Raw genomic sequence first — 12,796 nt, forward strand, 5'->3', positions numbered from 1 at the left:
TGTCTCAACTCTCCCAAAGAAATGAACAGGGCATAAAAGTGTCCAAGTTTGGCTAGAAATATATTTTAAAAATTAAAAAATTGTCCAGTAGCACCTTTGAGACCAACTAAGTTTGTTCTCAAACTGCGGGAGACAGTGGAAGACAGAAGTGCCTGGCGTGCTCTGGTCCATGGGGTCACGAAGAGTCGGACACGACTAAACGACTAAACAACAACAACAAGTTTGTTCTAGATAGCATTTCAAAGGATGATACTATAGTCTAGTAGCTGAAGTTAAGTACCTCAAGGAAGGATTGTTTTATATATACTGACCCAGAAAAAAGTCCTATTGATTAATTCAGTGGACTCATTTCCTAGCAGGGGAAGTTTAGAAATGCCGCCTTAACATGTTTAATTCTGTCCCACTGAAATTAATGGCCCTGAAAAATGCTTTAACTTTGCATTGTGCTAATGCATATGACTAATGGGTACAAGGTGACCTATTACAGTCCACAGTAAAAGACACCTCCACAGTTACCTCAGGTAAATTAGTTACACCATAACACACTTTATATTTGCAAGGTTAGATTAATTGAACAGAGGTAAAAGACACATCTCTTTTTGTTCTTACAAGGCATACTGTGGGGCTGTTGTTACAATCTATGCTACCGGGTTCTTTTTCCTTTGTTATTTTATCTCAAATGGACTAAAAAAAAATCAATAACACAGATTGAATTCCCAGATCCATTCAACAATTCCGGAAGAGTGGAAAAGCCGGTACTTTCACCTCCTCTCTCCAAACAACTTTCAAACACTGCTTAGGAGCAGGTGTGACAAGAAGTAAGTGGGTGTTAGGAGATGGAATAGCTATCCTTTCCACTGGGTATACACTTCTTTACTTCCGACTTCTTGCCTGCCAATTCCTCTTGTTACAGATTTAGCATTGTGTAGACAAACCTTACACCTGTTGATCATTCCATGACCACAGCAAAAAGCACATTTCGCTTCTAATCCAATAAACTAAACTTGCGCGGAATCTTGAAACTACTTTGCCTTTTCTTAAAAAAAAAAGAAAACGTGTCATGTGTCTGTGGCTCTTTGATTCCTGGCTTGACTTCCCTTCGTCTTTCTCTGGAGCTTGACTGACGGAAAAACTGAATAGAGAATTTCCCTCTGCCTCCCCAACACAAGCATCTTCCTCATATGAGCCAGTCCTTGAACCCTTCAGCGGTTGAAACCATTGCTACTCCTCTGGGGGAGCTTCCCCCGCTCCATTCATCCTTTGTCTAATTACGCAGCCCAAATAATACGCTCTTTTAAAAAAATAAAAAAAGACAAGACTCCTCCCCCCGCACAGATGGCAAACTTGTATGAGCAACTCGCTCTTTTTGCCTACGGTGCCTCCCTGACCCACCTCCTTGCCCCGACGGCAGCAGCTGGCGATGTCTGGAGGACGACAAAGCAGCGAGTGCCCCTTCCCTCACCTCAGTCGCTCCAGCAACTTGCCCTGACCGTCGCCCGCCTAGGGGTTCCCAACGAGGCGTCTGCTTGAGGCGGGAGTTTCCCTCGCCGCCTCTCCCCTCTGTTTGGGCGCCTAGCAGTCTCTCCCCACCGCCACCCCGCCCTGCGCGCGACCCCTTTCAAGACGCAGACACGCACCTGCGTCTGCCCGGTTCCAGCGCCCTGAGCAGAAACTTGGTCCTTCTTTCTCCTCCTTCGCCCCTCGTCGCCGCTCTGTGGTGTGGAGGCACCCGGGCGCTTTGAAGTGGAGGCGAAAAGGCGCGGCGCAGCAGTGGAAGCGGCCGCGAGGGGAGGAGGGGAGGGGAAGGAGGGGAGGCGCGGGCGGGAGGAGGAAGAAACTGGAGAGCCGGAGACGACGCGGGGCAGTCCTAGCCGTCAGGACGCGGTGGGTGTTCGTGTCAGGGGGGTGGTGGTGGTGGGCGCAATTCTTTCCCTCCTCGAACTTCTAAATCGACAAAACTAGTCAGAATGAAGCAGAGAGGAGGATGCTGCCCGGCTTGACCATCTGCCCCCACCCCACCCCGTGTTGCCCACTCTGACTGGCAGCAGCTCTTCGGGGTCCAAGCCAGAGAGAGGTCTTCCTTTCAAGCCACCTGCTGCTGCTCCCTTTGCCAAGTGGAGATACAAGTGGAGGACTCTGCACTTCTGAGCTGAAAACTTCAGCACATAGTTTGACATACCACAGGCCTCTTAGTGGCTTGATTTAGGTGCACCACAGCTTCCCATACTAAACTGCGGAGGAAAACAGTGGAAATGATGTCAACTGCATGGCACCACTAGGGAATGGCTGTTATACGGCGACTTGTGCAGGGAAAGAGCTGGGGATGCCTATAGGTGTTTCCATGGAGAACTATGGGTGCCCCTTGACCATCAGTGTTTTACAGAAAAGATCCACGTGCATGCTGGAACTTTAGGTTTTGCAGTATTAAGGTGGATTAAAACGCTCTGTGGGCCTAGTGCAGCAAATCCACTTCTTAAAAATGTATGGGCTTCTCGCCGTTTAGACCATGATGAAGAAATGCATTGAAAAGTTTGGGAAGGACAGATGATGAATGGGAAAATATGCAAATACCCTGACAGTAAGGAGATCAGGGTAAGTGCAGAATGAATGCTCGTAAACAAATCAGAACGAATGTTCAATAAAAAGCAGACATAGTCTAGCCACTGAATAAGCTTTGAGCAAAGGAGAATTAATGCAGAGTAGAGGAGCTTTCTTTCTCTGTCACTTGCCACATCCGTCTCCTCCTCTCCAGTTTGAATCTTTTTTTGTATTTCCTCCTCCCAATTAATTTTCTCTGTGTCATGTCATTTTAAGGGTGTAGGCCAGAGGGCAGGGACTGTGATCTGCAAGCTACTCAGAGAGCCTTTTCTGATCAACCTTAATTACCGTATTTCCTTTTCCTTTTAGGTGACTTTTGCTTAATTTCACGTGACAGCAGTTTTGCAATGAAAAAAGTAAGTAACCCACTTATTTCACATCACAGTCTTTTGGCATACAGCAGTGCCGGGGAAGTTCAGCCCCAGGGGCTAAATGCAGCCCTCCGGGCCAATCTCCCTGGCTCTCTCAGAACTCTTCTCCAGCCACACAGCCACTACTAGCCATGTTTCAAGCTCTCCCTGAGCATTTTTGTCTACCTGGAATGCATCCTTCAACCCTGATGATGCTTCCCTAGATGGAGGATAGAGAGCAGTGTCCTAGGTGAATGTGTGTACAAAGGTAAAATTTGCATTCATCACCCCACCCACTTTTGCCTCTGGCCCCACCCATCACTGCCACATGCCCCCTGACCCCAAAGGTTGTGCAGGAGGGACTGTTGCCCTTCAGTTGAACAAGATTTCCCTCCCCTACGGCATGCTATGTCCCGTTCAGCTGTCCCCTTTGTTTTATAGACACACACTTGCTGCTCTTATTTTAGATTATCACATTAGACCTGTCCTATTACACACATGGGGATGTGGGTGGCATTGTGGGTTAAAGCACAGAGCCTAGGGCTTGCTGATCAGAAGGTCGGCGGTTCAGATCCCGACTACAGGGTGAGCTCCCGTTGCTCGGTCCCTGCTCCTGCCAACCTAGCAGTTCGAAAGCACATCAAAGTGCAAGTAGATAAATAGGTACCTCTCTGGCGGGAAGGTAAACAGCATTTCTGAGTGCTGCTCTGGTTCGCCAGAAGCGGCTTAGTCATGATGGCCACATGATCCGGAAGCTGTCTGCGGACAAACACCAGCTGCCTTGGCCAGTAAAGCAAGATGAGCGCCGCAACCCCAGAGTCGTCCACAACTGGACCTAATGGTCAGGGGTCCCTTTACCTTTATTACACACATAGATGTGCTTGTGGAGATTAGCTAGTTGGGAATCAGCATTTGACCTTGTGGTTTTTATCTAGGTATGATGCACATATTTAATTTTTAATAATTATTAAATAAAAATGTTTGGCATCATTGTGAGCAAAATAAAAACATCACTGATGTTAGAACTTCAGCCTCCAAATTACTAACACCAGATGAATGTCAGTGATGTGATGCAAAGACTGCAAAGGAGGTAGATATGGAGAGCCTTAAAATTTTCTTAAAGACAGCTCTGTGCAATCACATGCATGTGTGTTGTCATGTGTGGTGGGAATCTAAACCACTCATTTTAGTTTTGTAATCTATGCCATTGATTTCTCTGATATATGTAATTTATTGTTGTGAGAGTTCAGTCAAAGAATAGTGGAACCAAGTTGCAATCACATGCATATTTACCTGGGAGTAAGTCCAGTTGAACACAGTGGGATCTGCTGTATATATTGGATTGCACTGTTTCACATATTTCAACTGTGAAAACTCTTTTTGGTATGTTATGCAGATGCAAGCAAATAAAGTTTTTTTTAATAATAATAATAATACATTTCAAAACATAGAAGCCAATGCCTAGAGTCTGAGGTCCCTTTGGCCCCACCAATAAAATATTTGAGGGGGCCAAGCACCCCCAAAAGTTGATAGGCATTGCCATTCAAATGGTATGCACACACCACGTCTTGTGATTGATTATGTGGGGCAGCGAAAAGGATCATTGTAGTACTCACTGTAAACCCTGCTCCCTCTCAAATATGAAGCAACAATAATCAAACAAGTTTTCCCAAGAGAGCTCCATAGAGTACTCTGCAGAGTAGGCACTTCAAGGAGAATGGCCTAAGGATCATCTTCAAATGACCAGTTTAGTCCTGGTGATCCTAAAACTGCCCTGGAACCAATGTGCTAATGCTGCAGTGACTAACCCAAATATAATAAGGTGATATCGTAAACCTTTCTGGGAATGTGTATGGTAAGAGTAATATCTTATACTGATGACTAGAGGCAAAGAACATTATTAGTGTGAGCTGCTATTCACATAAACCAGAGAATTTGTATATAAAGCAGATTAACAACACAATTCAACAATCCAAGTAAGTTTTACTCAGCGTAGACCTATTGAATTAGTCATGTTCATTAATGCCAATGGGTCCACTCGGTGTAAAACATAATTCAGTATCATCCAATAAGCAGTTTATATGCAGACATTCTGCGTTAAGTGCATTTCAAGTCACAATGGCATATAAACATAATGCTTTGCATGTTTCCTGTGTACAGATGAACACAAACCTCAAGATCAAAGGCAATTCACACCAGTACTTTTTGCATACTGGTCACAATGTGGTTTTTGTGTTGTTGCTTTTAAAAATGACTTAAGTTCCTTTAAAAAAAACTTTTATACATACTGTGACCTCTTTGTTGTTCAACCTGTGTTTCATAGATTTTCAAAGACTTGATAATAAACCCATTGGTCCAGTTTGGATGTAATATTTAACCTTTTGTTTTCCAAAAGAAATATGTAATTCACAGAGCAATTGAGCTGTTCTGCTTTCTTAGGAAGTGTTCCTGCTAACCTGAAAGTTGTAGCAGTTCTAAAGGAAAAAAAACTTCTACATAATCACTAATTGTGTCACAGCACATCCACAGTGCTATTTGCCATTTAGCTAAGGATGCTTGGGGTTTCTTGGTGTACCACACTTAGTATTTTGTGAAACATTCAGGAGCTGTGATGCTATGGATTCAGCAGGTCAGTAGACTAAGAGCACCATGTGAGGGACTATTTTAATTAGGGTTAAAGCGACCCTAATAGGTCCTTTAGGGCAGATGACACTCTGCACAGCATTGTTTCTTCCAAGAAAATTTCTTTCCCATCCTGTTCTTTCTTACAAAGTGTGAAGCTATATCTTGTCCTTCTGGATAGAAGTTTAAATTCTGGTTCCTGCAAATTCAAAAATACTCTTGCTGATACACTATATGTTTATACTGTACAGTATTCAGATTGCAGTTATAGAGGACAGGATCTTTTCATGCTCTTTCAACCATCCTGCTGCTCAAGGCTGAGATGAAAATTCCATTGGGTCCCCACACACAACCCCAAGTTCTGAATGGGCAGAAGAGCCAATTCTCAGGTAATGTTCTCAGTGAAAGCAACACCCGAACCATTTAGAAGGGCAACTGTTATTCTCTGACAAGCAGCACTGTGTGTAGCAGCACTTTGTGTATTGCAAGAATTAATAAAGAAGGATTAATCAAGTAGAATTGTTGTAAGCATGGCACAAGTCCAAAGTATGAGAAAAGGCCACCAATGTCACAACCTTCATGCCCAGGAAGGTCTCCAAACCTCATTCACACACATACCCCTCTTGAGACCTAGCACCAGAAAACTTAGCTAACTGTATGTCCTATGTAAAGAACTTAAAAATGTAAAATAGGAGTTATCCAGAGCCTGCCATTTTGTAGAATGATTAAGAAAAGTTTGGTAAAGTTGTGAGTTGCTGTGGACATTTCAGGGTGCTGTGATGAAAACTGGTTGGGTTAAAAAAATATTGAGGCAACTAACTTGAATCAGCCCTAAGATATAAAACAACAGCAGCCCATCATTCTGTTTTGATTGATTTTGAAGTCCTCTTCAGCCTTACAGTCCCCATGGATGCCAAACACAAAAAGGGGTTATAGAGAATGCGCAGGCTAGTTCCATCCCCTAGATGCTGACACAAATGCCAGCCACATCTCCTGGCCAACACATGATCAAGAGAAGGTTTTGCTTCAGTTGCCATATTCTATGTATATACGTACCACGTGTGTAGATATGAATCCACTAAGATTCATGGCTGTAGTTTTGTCTCTAGTCTACTGCGCTAGGAAAGAAGGCAGGCAACATCAGGAGAAGTAGGTTAGAGGCCCAACCCTGGCATAGCTAATATAATGGGAAACCCAGATGGGCGGGGGTATAAATTTGTTAATTATCATCATCATCACCACCATCTCTTTGACCTGCCCACCTGTACCATAAATCCCTGTTGCCTGTGGCACAAGCTGGCTGCCCATGTCACAGAACAGAATTCTTATAATACAGTCCCTCTCATAGCATAAACTTTATTGATGTCATGTAAAAATCCAGAAAGAGAGAAACGAGTGTACAGTGGAGTCTTGATGAATCATAAGGAGGAGGAAAACTTTAAGCAAGTAACCTTCTGACTAACAAAACACCCTGCATTAAAGCTAGTTGTCAAAAGTGGGAGAAATCCACACTTTCCAAGACAAAAGCTAAAGTCTAGTAATTTCTCTTGGCTGCAGTAGAGTAAATCTTTAGAACTGGGCGGTGTCCAGTGGAATTACTGGAGTGAAACCAGGCATGGTTTGTCATCGGATTCCAGGTTTTGGAATGACAATGCTTCAGTACATGATCTCTCTGCAAGTGAAGCAGATCTAGAAACAGTAGTTCATATCTAAATCAGAACCTGAAAATGAATGCCATTTAACTTTTATCTAAAAATACAGTGTGTGCATTTTGTCTGAAACAGACTCTGTAAATAAGAAATGACATCATATTAGGTTTCTAACATTTTCTAGAAACCATCCAAAAAATTATCATAACTTATTTTTTCAATGCATGAAACATTGGCCGTGGAAAGCACAATGTGGTTTACAACCATCTAAATATTTTCTCTCTATAATCTATGCAGTAAAGGACAGTAAAATTACAGTCCCAAATCTATTGATTAATAGTCAAATTTATAATTCTTTGCCTTTTAAAGTAGGTGATATATGCAGTCTGATGTGTAATTAGTACAGCAAAGAAGCATTCTGTTTCAGTTCTTACGTTAAATAGCAAATTAATGTTTCAGAGGGGGCGCTGCAGTGACTGCTGCAAAGGCTGAACCGGCAGAAGTAGCATGAACTGATATTTCTGTGCTATGAAAATTGCTAAGTCTGTGTGTGTGTGTGTGTGTGTGTGTGTGTGTGTGTGTGTGTGTTTGGGAAAATATCAACCTGTTCTCTATTCATTCAGACGCCTCTTGAGATATTGTCACCAAACTTAGCATGGTGGTTCTCAAAACAGAGGAGGCAGTTTTTATCTATTTTTTTAATATGGGTGCCATTTTGAATCATGTTGGCAGACCAAAATGTTCTAAACTGGAAGCCTCTGAAGTTATCTTCACCCAGTTTGGCATTATGGTTTCAAAATGTGCTGATTTGGACACTCGGGCATGATGGAAAAGTGGGCTTTTGGCCTGTGGTTGGATGCTATCAGATGATATTTTGAATCAAGATGGTGCACAAAACTGTTCCAAACTGCAGTGCTTTTAACCAAATTTGAAAAGAAAGAAATAGGACTGTGCATAGGATACAGCCAAAATTCAAAGCCCGAACCAGATCAGGCCAAACTGGGCAGATCTATGGTTCATCCAAATCGAGGCAGCTGTTGGGGGCAGAGCATTGCACAGGAAGGAGGAGTGGCACAGCCCCACACTGTACTTTGGCTGCATGTGCCTGTTCCCATCAGAGGAGCACACACATGTAATCAATCTGAGCAGGACTGAACCCTCTGTTGAAATCCTGTTGACTGTGGAGGTCTGGTTCACCAGTGTTATGCACGAGGAAAGCAGTAGGAAAGCGGATTCCAGCAAGAATGAAAATGGGGTGGGCCAAGATTTCAGAGATTTTAAGGTGGGAAGACAAGACCCAATCCTTGGACTAGGGTAGGGGGTAGGGTAGTGACTTGCAAGGGAAGGAGAGAAGAACTGGCTACCACCCCACAAGTACTTCTGAATATGTAAAGTGCACTTTCCCTTCATCAGTGGGCAGCCAGCAACATGTCACTATAATGTGATTTTTGAGGAAACTGCTCCTGTTTGAGATTATATGATTGCCAGCAAGCTTGATCACCCACCCCACCCTAAGATCTCATAGGAGTGAGGGATTTTGAGTAAGTTCATAACTTCAGTTTAAGTAGGTCATCATATTAGTGATAACTTAACCTACCACATCATAGGCTTATCACATCCCTCATTTGTGTCAGACTGTTGAGTAATTATCTGATATGACTCCTGAAAAGAATCTGGCTCCACCCAGGAACATTCTGCCGCTGGTGCAAAACAGGAGAGTCTCTATTGATTCAAACTTCAAATCAAATATTATAGACTGGGAACAAACTGTAACCAGTGGAGAAACACTTGGGACTGCCTAGTTAACCGTGCAATTCATGACAAAGTGAGAAAGCTTTGACAAATAGGCTGTAACAGGTTAATAGCTAATATTATAAATAATTACGTATAATTTCAACAGCTTGTAGCCTTTGTAGGACAAATTGTTATATAATGCTGACACAGCTAAGTGTTCTTGGAGTTTACCTACTCAAAAATATATCCACTTTCCTAAAAGAGAGGGGGAAATGAATTATATGTGATTTTTAAAAACAAAAAAAAAAATTCTGAACTATTTGCTTGTTTTGGAAGGCATGCTGAAAGCTAGGGGCTTTGCATCACACCCAGGACTTTAATCTGCCTTTTTATTTCTTCAGTTTTTGTTGTCATCACCCTCCAATTCCAGTTTCTTTTTCCAGGCCCCATATTTATCTATGAATTTAATATGGAGGTAGGAAACTGCTTTGGTCTCTTTCCTCATAGTTAATAGTATTTAGAGTCAGACAGACATCCCTTCCCTACTGATTCAGTGATAGTAATGAACAAATAATGAAATTTAAGGCAACTATTGATAGATACATTCTTCTAGCAACTGGAAGGTTCTTGCATGAAAAAGAAAATCTGTGGTTGATAACGCAATCAGGACTTCATCTGAGCAAGAGAGGTTCATCGGAGCAGGGAATTTTTGCTGCCTTGTAATCAATTTCTGCTAGCCATGATGGCTATTTTCTACCTCCACTGCTGGAGGCAGTATGCCTCTGAATATCACTTGCTTGGAATCACAGGTGGGGAGAATACTGTTGTGCTCATGTCCGGCTTGCAGCCCTCCATTGCACATCTGGTTGGTCACTGTGAGCACAGGATACTGGAGTAGGTGGGCCTTTGCCCAATCCAGCAGGGTTCTTCTTATGCTTAATACCTGAAGTCATAAATAGATCTAAGTACGTTTGTGGTATCTTTCTTCACCAGACTGGTAGCTACAGTGTCATGATTGAAGAGCAGCTTCTACTAAGAAAAAAAATGAAACTTCCACGATCCTAGGCACCTCCCCTTTTAAATGAACGACATTTGCTGACCAGGTAGCTGAAACAGATGTAAAACCAACACCCAGACACCTGAGATTCAGTTAACTCCGTGTTTCCCAAACTTGGGTCTCCAGATGTTTTTGGTCTACAATTCCCACCATCCCTGACCACTAATCTTGCTAGCTGGGGTGATGAGAGTTGCGTCTCTAGCTGTTTTTGGACTACAAGGTTGGAGAACACTGAGTTAACTTATCTGAGTTCTCCACTTGCATATGTATCACTAATATGACTTGCCTGCCTTTTATTAAATTTCTGTTGGACAGGAGGAACAATTCATTGGAACAGATTGGCATTTGATGAATATTCCTTGGGAACCTAACATAGGCTAGGGGACTTGCAGTTCTCAGTTTTATTCTCCAGCAAACTGGAATTCAGTCTGGCTCTGGCTCACTTCTGCTGTGAATTTCCTTGCAACATCACAATAAGTCTGCAGTTTGTGGCAACAGCAGTTGGTACTCAAATGAAATAGCATTGTGCAGTTTCTTCAAGGGGTACAACGTTTTGGATAATAACCCAATAGGTTGAGAATTGTCCCCAGAATTCCCACTTTTCTTGTAAAATAAGTAGAGATGAACCCACAGTGAATGTCAAAACAACCTCTCATTCTTTACATGTTTATTACCTCTGGCTTTTAAAGTGTATCCTTAATGCCAAGCAACAGGCAATTTGCAAGTTCCATGTTTTAAATTAACTATGCAAATTGACAGCCTCCCTTTTGTTTGGTATCCAAGAGAGGTGACAGCCCTAAAAATAAAGGAGCTTCTATCAGGCCAGGGCCAAACAGACTGCAGCGTTTCTAACACAGACGCCAAGGTGCTGAAAGGCTGACATCATCCAGATTCCAGTGGATGGTACAAACAAGATTGAAAGGGGTGGGAAAGAAAGTTGCCAAAGCCTAGGAGCTCTGAAGATAATACCTGAGTAAAGCTCCTAGTTATAGTAATAGTCCTTTATAAAAATTTGTCAGCATTTCTATTTTGCAAACATATTTTCATGGAGTTGTAGCTTGGCCATAAAAGTTTGTTCTGGGTGGAACTCGGCAAAGTGTTTTCATCCTGGAACACTTAGCATTCTGCAAATTCAATTTTTTAGGATCCAAGTTGCAAGCAATCCAGCTATAATAACTCAAAAAAGCTGTTTTGCTCTAACAGGGGCTTTTATCTTAATATTAGAAGCCAGATCCACAGCATGTTGCAAGACCCATGGTGACCACCCCACAAGTAATGCTGTCAGTTCTGTACCACATCTACAAAATCCACAAACAGACAGAACTGTCTCTGCATGTAGATGGACAGCAATTTCAGTGGTGGACCTCTTCTTGATGTGTACATGTATGTGCAAAGCCCAAATAATATCCATCATTTTGTTGTCACAATGGTCCAAAACAACTTTCAGGCAGGTGATACACTTGCTATGATGTTGTTACATTAACTAATATAGCTAAATGGATGAACTTCATCAAGTGATACTAGCTTTTCAAAATCTCATAGTCATTGACACATTCAGCATCCTCTTGTCTCTTAGCAAACCCCTAGGTAATCCCACCACCTACGTTGAGAACCATTGTGCTGGACCAACTGCCTCAACTGGTGCCCTGCAGGTGTTTTAGACCACAACTGCCATCATCACTGACTAATGATCATGTTGGCTGAGGCTAATGGAAGTTGTAGTCAAACAACACCAGGTGGGCACCAGGTTAGGGAAGGCTTTGGAAGATCATTTCAGGCACACACAAAAACCCAACTAATATGGTTTTCCTTCTGAAATTTTAAAGGGAAAAAATATTTTACATCTGTGCATAGTCTCTGTCATTTATCTGTTAATGGCAAATTCTAATACAATGCTCCATAGAGATAATAGCCAGGATCCAAGAGTTTCAGTAGGTGTATCCAAGGACTTAAACATGTCAAAGGGATTTTTAAAACTGTTTTCCTTTGAACAGCAGAAGCCACCCCATGCCACATCACAAACTGCCTTTGAATCTTCACTCAGTCACAGAAGAGATTATCCACTTGGCATGACAACAACCCCAAAGCCTCTTTGAGTGAGTTTTAGAGTAGATCCCTCCAGTGTGAAGTCAGTAGCCCAGTAAATGCACAGGATGAAGCTAAAACCTGTACTGTACTGTAATTACTTCTGGTCCTGTGATTACATTTTCAGTGGAGAGTATCACTGCTCTGGAAAGAAAAATAACATTTTCCAACATAGTTTGAAGCAGAGAATGTGTACACATTACCAGCTTAAAACACAGCTAGGTGGTCCTTTGTCTCAATTCAGATCAAAGTTGGCTGGGGGGAAATGCATCAATACTACATTGTCAAGAAATAACAGGATAGATACAGATTTTGGCTATGTATGTTGGTTGCTTTCCAAACCAACAGTGGAAGCACCATGGGTGCAGAGTAAATGGGAGTGTGAAGACAGCTAGAGTTCTGTTTGGTCATTTTTTTATCTGGCCTTCTCTATCCATGTGTGGCAGTTAAGTTACCCCAGTTCACTCCCAACCCCTGCTAAAAAAAAAAAAAAGACCCTGCCAACCTTTCTTGTCTGCTCACTCCTTTCCAGTAGTCAGAGCCCTGATCTGTTTTTTACCTTAACTCCTCCATTCACCTGCACATTTATTCCACATTGCCTATTCCTTTTCAAACCATTTCCTTTTGCCACATAGGGCACATCCACACCGTACGTTTAAAACATTTCACTCACATTTAAAGCACATAGCTTCCCCTACCCA

At 42.4% G+C, this 12,796-nt stretch overlaps 1 protein-coding gene and 1 long non-coding RNA gene across 11 annotated transcripts in view; one reads left to right on the plus strand and one right to left on the minus strand.

The window, feature by feature from the left end:
- Positions 1–1,774, minus strand: part of ADGRG2 (adhesion G protein-coupled receptor G2) — a 42,877-nt gene extending 41,103 nt beyond the window's left edge. For 8 of the 9 annotated variants that reach the window (XM_083734184.1, XM_083734183.1, XM_083734185.1 and 5 more), the window contains exon 1: positions 1,638–1,774. The gene's annotated coding sequence lies outside the window, so the exon portion shown is untranslated. Of the gene's footprint in view, positions 1–765; positions 1,208–1,637 lie in introns of those variants that run through there. The other variant, XM_083734178.1, reaches the window with a different exon arrangement.
- A 118-nt stretch (positions 1,775–1,892) lies between these two features.
- LOC310842580 overlaps positions 1,893–12,796 on the plus strand; it is a 28,897-nt gene continuing 17,993 nt past the window's right edge. For both annotated transcript variants that reach the window (XR_014563237.1, XR_014563238.1), the window contains exons 1-2: positions 1,893–2,592; positions 2,908–2,954. This is a non-coding gene — a long non-coding RNA (uncharacterized lncRNA). The remainder of the gene's footprint in view (positions 2,593–2,907; positions 2,955–12,796) is intronic.

The sequence above is a fragment of the Podarcis gaigeae genome (genome assembly GCF_964106915.1).
Source record: "Podarcis gaigeae genome assembly, chromosome: 4".
Lineage (NCBI taxonomy): Eukaryota > Metazoa > Chordata > Lepidosauria > Squamata > Lacertidae > Podarcis > Podarcis gaigeae.